We start from the raw sequence: 6,984 nt of genomic DNA on the forward strand, positions 1-6,984 counted from the left end.
AGGTTGAAAAGCAGAAATTGTATTAGAACCACTGGCAAGCACAGGTCCCCTGACTCTTCTGCCCTCCTATTTTGTGCAGGATGCAGACTTGAGTGTTGTACACATCATTTACAGTTAGGAAAATCGGCCTTGAGAAGAGGGTTCCTGGCAGAGTAGTCTTAAGAAGCACCAAGTGGTTATAAAGACTAGTAACAATCCCCATCACAAGTTCCGATGGTATAATAAATCACGTGTTGCCTTATCAACTTTTTGCTGGTAGTCCTTTAATTGGTCAAATATTTTCTGGGACAGTGTGATGTTGTGACTTTTGGCTCTGTCCTCTCCCAGATCCTGGAGAAGCTGATCAATAGAAGACTATGGAAGCCACACCATTAAGGCTGTTGTAGACAGTGGAAACTCAATCCCAAAGTACTGATGTCCTTTTCCCAATACAGCATCCACATACTCAGAGACCAAATCCACATCTTCTTCCAAAAAGTCATAGTTCAAATATAGACAAAGCAACTCAGTGGCATCAACTTCCTGTAAAACACCAGTGATCTCCCCACGCCCTTGCTAGTACTGGGGTCTGGAGCCAGGGGTACTCTGCATCCCCAACCCTTTCTATTTTTTATTTTCAGACACAGTCTTGCTAAATTGCTCAGGCTAGCCTCAGACTTGTGATCCTCTTGCCTCAGCCTCTCAAGTTGCTGGGATTACAGGTATGTACCACCAGCCCACCTAAAAGGTCAGTGATTAAGAATGTATACCTCCTTCCATTTTACCCAAGCACAGACCAAAGGGTGCTGAATGTCTGAAGATTTATACATTAAAGTCTTTTGGATGAGTAGTGAATACATGTCAACTACATATAAATATAATTATCTATAAATTTCTACTTTCTTGACCCATTTCTCTCTCTCTCTCTCTCTCTCTCTCTCTCTCTCTCTCTCTCTCACACACACACACACACACACACACACACACACATCTGTCTGTATATCTATCTATCTATCTATCTATCTATCTATCTATCTATCTACATTCATGTATCTTACAAGGCAAGGCTTTCATGAGGTAGAGAGGCATGTGTTATAATTCCTGTGAGGTAGATGAAGATGGTCAACTCAGTTGCAAGTTTCTACTTAGTCTAATGGCAGAAGTAGATACAAGTCTCCCAAAGTGTTTCTTATTACCACGAGTAAGTTCTATGAAAAATGGTCATCTAAAACTGGCTTAAAGAAACATATGCAATGTCCAGCCCACATAGATCTTGGAATCTCCACTCAGACACTGACTGTGAAATGCTACCTGCTCACCTCTGAGCCATTGCCCTAGAGCTGGACCAGTGAATAGTTGTGTATCCAGGCCTCAATTGACTGGGTGGAGGTGACCCCACTGGTACTGTGCTGCTTACCAATTCCCGTAGATGCCCTCAGATTTTAGTGTAATTGATGTGTCATAGGCTTCATTCTGTGATTTGTTGTGGCCTCATTGATTAACAAGGGTTTGGCAGAGCCCAGTGGTCTTTTTTTTTTTTTTTTTTTTTTGCTGTTCTCTCTGGCAGGAATGTTTGTTCAGCAAACAAGAAGGAATGGAGTAAGGATGAAAATGCAGAGACTATCTTTCCTTGGGTCTCTCTCCCTTTTGGGTGTCCCTGAATCAGCCAGGGCTGCATTTTCCTAGAAGAGACTTGGTGTGGTTTCCCTCACAACTAGCCCCTTTATTTTCCTAGGGGAGTCGTGGTGGCTCCTTTTGGTTCTATAGTAAAAGCTTACAGAAATTTATGAAAAGTTGTTGATATGGAAGACCTGGCTACTTTCCTAGAAAACACTAAACACAGTGAAATATAACACAGCTTGTGGAAAAAACCCTGATGGTGATCAAAGTCAGAATAGTTATCTCTGGAGGTGTGCATTGATAGGGAAGGAGTAGGAAAAGAACTTTGGTGATGGGAATGTCTTACATATTTATTTTATTTCATTTTTGTCACATAACTGTATATCTTTAGGGGATACAATGTGATGATACATGTATGTATTGTGTAATGGTCAAATCAGGGTAATTAACATATCCATCATCTTAAAAATTCATCATTTCTTCGAGATGAGATCATTCAAAATCCTTTCTTCTACCTACTTTATAATACATTATTGTTAACAGTAATCACCCTACTGTGCACTAGAACATAAGGACTTATTCCTCCTATCTAGCTGTGACATTGAACCTGTTGCCCACTCCCCCTGGCCTTTGGTAATCATGTTTACTTTTTTTTTTTTTTAAATCCACAGAAGAGTGAATATGAATGCTGATATTTGTCTTTCTGTTCCTGGCTTATTTCACTTAACATAATGCTGTCTAGTAGTAACCAAGTTGCCACAAATGATGGGATTTCATCTTTCTATGTGGCTGGACAGTGTTCTATTGTATATCTGTTTCTCTTTATCCACTGATGGACACTTAGGTTGATTCTATTTCTTAGTTACTGTGAATCGTGCTGCAATAAACATGGGAGGGAAGATGTCTCTTCCACAGACTGGTTTTAGGAAATATTGTCTATCTTGATTTGTGTGTCTGTGTGTATGTGTGTGTGTGTGTGTGTGTCTAAAAACTCAAGGTGTACACTCTCAAATTTGGCACTTCACTCTGTATGTTATGATCTTATTAAAGTTCTTCTAGAATGTGTCCTGCTGTGATGGCAAGGAGTGCCGAGTTCAGGGACACTTTCCCCTGGCTGTTCACATTTCACTCTCTTCATTTCTTCGGAGAAGCCTTCACTGATCGTGGCTAGAGGAGCTCACCCTCCCCTCTGCACTCTTTCCAATTACCTGATTTATTTTCTTCACTGCACTTATCATTCTCTGAAAATAGCTTGTTTATTAATGTACTTACTGGCATTAATCTCTGGCCACTAGGGTGTGAGTTCTGCAACGGCAGTGCTTTTGATTGTCTTGTTTCCTGAGGGCATCCCAGGAGGAAAGGAGTTGGTTGTCTGACTGATGGAGTGAAGATACTTAAGACTTGATGTTAGGACTGTGTTTATAGGATGAGTATTACCAAAATAAGGTTAGGAGATTGTATCATGTTCATTGTAAGGACTTGGGGATGTGGCCAGAGCCAAGAGTTAGAGTTACAGGGGCCAAGGTCCAATGCATGAGTCAGCAAATAAAGCAGTGGTCAAACTCCAGCAGGAGTGGCCACCAGGCTGGAGGGGAGGGCAACTGAGATGTGCTGGGCCAGCGCTGCACACTGCAGCCAGTGATGTCTGCAGGTGGGTCAGAACAGAGGTTTGAACCTCCTCCTGAGGTTAGAATAGCTGGGTGGCTCTCAGCCAGGGGTAGTTTTACTTTCCAGGGGCTATCTGGAGACATTTTTAGTTGTCACAGTTGTGGGGGAAAGGGTTATTGGCATCAGTGAATAGAGATCAGAGATGTTGCTAAATATCTTGCAGCAAGAGTTATCTAGTCAAAAATACCAGTAGTGTCCAGGGTGGGAAACCTGGGAATAGAGGACAAGACAGACCCCATCTGAAGTGGGAAGAGATTGGGATCCGTGCTTTGAAAATGTATAAATACTCTGCCTCACACTGTTAAAAGCAAAGGGCAATTTTCTGAGGAAAAGATTTGCTATCCACATGTCAGCTTTTATGGGCAGACATCCTTTTCTTCACAGCCAAGGCTGGTCAGTATCTAAACATATTTTACAGTGGTCTTCTAGAATTTAAAACCTAAAACTGATGTGAGTGCTCCTCACTGGATGCGCTCCTACTCCTGGCAGCTGTGTCTGACAACCAGTCTGTCTTGGGCTCCAGGCCAATTTCTTTAATGAATCTCTCTAATTTAATTCATATTTTCCCACCTCTCTATTAAGTGCCACCCAGGCTCATCGAGCCTAATATTTGAACCAAACACATTTAATGACTGTCCCTTCATTAAACATTACAAGCTCTTTAAGGCCTTGGCAGACAGGTGCCCCCTTCGATAACCTAGAGCCCCAGCAAAGTCAATAGCCACTGCCAAGTTAATCCCTCAGCTTCCTTCCTTCCAGCTGGGGCGGGAGCCTCGTGGGTAAGACAGGCTTTATCACTGGGGAAGCATAAGTTTTCCAGGCCAATGGATTCGCTGCTCTGGCCATATCTCATGCCTTGACACTAGATGTCAGCGAAGGGTAATTGTTGTCTCAATTTAGAGGCCGGCTCAGGTAGCGGCTGGCACCCTTGGTTCATGTTTTATAGCAAAGGTGAAGTATGGCTCCGTTCCCATTGCACACATATATTACAATAAAAGGGGATATCGGTGCCTAGTGTTTTTAAAGGCTGGTCATAAAAGATGAATAACGAGGCAGTTTAAAGCTAAAAGACAGCTGCCAAGCTCAATGGCCATGATGGATGCCAAACACCCAGTGTGGAGAAAACCCGCTCCTCCGAGACCACCATCCAAAAAATTAATTACTACAATTCAGCATCTTTAAATGTGCCACTTAATATACTGCTACCATAATTAAATTTCCAGCCCTGTGACCTTGAGACCATTTCCTGAGATAATAAATGAGATCAAGGTTTAATCGATGCAGATGCAAGTAGAAACTGTCCAAGGATGCAAAGAGCCTTTGCGATAGGAGTCAAGGTTGGGGGGTGGGGTGGGGTGGCCAGGGTAGAACTGAGCTCTGCCACCGTGTTGGGCTCGTGCTGCTTATACAGAGGTGTCTCCTAAAGTTCCCGTGTTGGCCTACCAGGGTCCGGTGGAAACAGCCCTGAACTGAGAGCCAGAAGCAGGCATTCTTATCAGAGCCAGGTTGCAAAAATTCTGTTTGACCTCAGATGAGTCACTTCTCCCTGGCTATTAGGAGGGCCATAGAACACACTCTCTGCAGTTCTTTCGAGCTCTAAGGTTCTGATTCTTTTTTCAAGCTCTATGAGAGCCACGAATTACCTGCCCCTTTTCCTCCTCCTTCCCTCCTAGAAATAGCCACCTTACCCCAGCCCCCTCCAGCTATCCTTTAGAAATTGTAAAGCATGTAATTAGGTTTCTCTGTCCACTGCCAGTGGGTTATTGGTGGTGGTTGGTGAATAGGGTTTGCTAGTATCTTCCCCCTGTAGAATGAATGTCATTGTCTTAATATCCAGGTTCTCAGAGGGCTAAGGACTCTCCCTTGTCCAACTAATCTTAGGTTCTCTGCCAAGTGAAGGGTTAATTCTCAAATAGAAGAGCACAGAAAATTAAAGGTCCTTGTAGAGAATCAGGCTAAAATGAGAACCAAAGGCAGGTTTAAAGAGCAGGGCCACATACAGTCAGGGAACTATGTGTGGAAGGAAGAGTGGGTTACTCTAACCCCATGCTTTGAGTATGGGTACAGTGAGGCTCACATTCCATTTTAATTAAAAACTATTAAATAGCAACTAGGCTCTAGGAACTCAGCTAGAGACTTGTTCTTGTCTTCAGTTTGCTCATAGCATTTTAGTGAAATAGGAAGAAATTATTTCATAACTATGGTAAAATGGATTTGCATAAGAGTCTTGTTAGCTTTTCTTTTTATAGTCCCCCATTTCCAGCTGCCATTTTGAATCCCTGCCAGCTGATTGGTCTTTTCCCCACCAAAACTCCTGTTACAGCTCAATCCTTGATATAATGATATTAAGAGATAGTGGGCCTTTAAGAAAAGTTAGGGTTAGGATTAATCCCTCATGAATGGATTAATGTTTTTATTTTAGGAATGGTTTAGTTTCTTGGGAGTTTGGACCTCTTTTGCTCTCCTCTGTACATGCCCACTTGCCCTTCTTCTTCCTGCCACAAGTTTAAGCAGTATGAGGCCCTCATCAGAAACAAACAAAAAAAGAGCCAGAACCATGCTCTCAGTCTCCAGAAACACGGGCCAAAATAAGTCTCTTTCCTTTAGAAGTTACCCAGTCTCAGGTATTCTGTTATAGCAATGGAAAACAGACTAAGACAAGTAGTGTTATAGAACCCAAACATAAACACAGAAACCACAAGCCTTAATTCACCATAGCTTAAGAAGGGTTTATCCAGCATGAACCTTTTCCTTTCTAAATAAATATTGAATAAATACCTAAATCTACCCAACTTCCCCCTCTCCCCACACCATAAGTCCAGGAAGCAGGTGGGAGTAATTTCTGAGAATACCTGGAGACATTTTGATGGTTACAAGTGAGATGTGGAATGCTATTGGCGTCTAGTGAGGAGAGGCTAGGGATGTTGTGGAATATCCCATGACACACAGGATACCCCCAGAAATCTTGGCCTAAGGGAGTCGCTGCAGTTTTGTACCCCTGAAATTCACAGGTTGAAATCCTGGCCCCAAATGTGATGGTACTTAGGGGTGGGGCCTTTGGGAGGTGATTGGTCCAGGGTGGAGCTTTCATGAACAGGGGTAGTGCTTCATGAACAGGGGTAGTGCCCTCATAAGAAGACATTAGAGAACTTGAGGGATCTCTCTCTGCTCTCCACTCTATTTGAGGATAGAGTTAGAAGATGACCATTTGTAAACAAGGAAGCTAAACCTTACCAGGCATCAGATCTGCCAGCGCATTGAATTTGGACTTCCCAACCTCTAGGATTATGAGAAATAAATTTCTGTTTGTTTAAATCACCCAATCTATGGCATTTCTGTTACAAAAGCCTGATTGAATACAAACAGTAGTCTGCCTGACTCAATTTAACCAATTAAGAGTAATGAAATCAATCTGGTGTGACTTTGATCTCAGTATACCAAAATAATTTATTTCACTGATTATTTTAGTAATGGATTACTTTGGTGTGGATGATGGAAGGTCAAGTGCTATCAGCTGACTAAGGCAGGCATTGAGTGCTCCCAGAATCCTGAGCTTAAGGAGGGATGGTGGGCAGGGATCATCAGACGGGGTGGGAATAATACCAATCATTATGACAGGGATCTTGAGGGAGAATGTTGAACCAAGCCCTGGAGCAGTCTGAAATTAAGGGATAAGTAGCAGAGAAACTTGAGCAGGAGTGATCAGAAGAGTAGAAG

The 6,984-nt window shown here is 42.6% G+C and overlaps 1 pseudogene; it reads right to left on the reverse strand.

The window, feature by feature from the left end:
- Positions 1-201: 201 nt before the first annotated feature.
- Positions 202-372, reverse strand: LOC144255379 (nuclear pore complex protein Nup160 pseudogene; annotated as a pseudogene).
- Between the last annotated feature and the right edge of the window lie 6,612 nt (positions 373-6,984).

Source organism: Urocitellus parryii, chromosome 6 (genome assembly GCF_045843805.1).
Source record: "Urocitellus parryii isolate mUroPar1 chromosome 6, mUroPar1.hap1, whole genome shotgun sequence".
Classification (NCBI taxonomy): domain Eukaryota; kingdom Metazoa; phylum Chordata; class Mammalia; order Rodentia; family Sciuridae; genus Urocitellus; species Urocitellus parryii.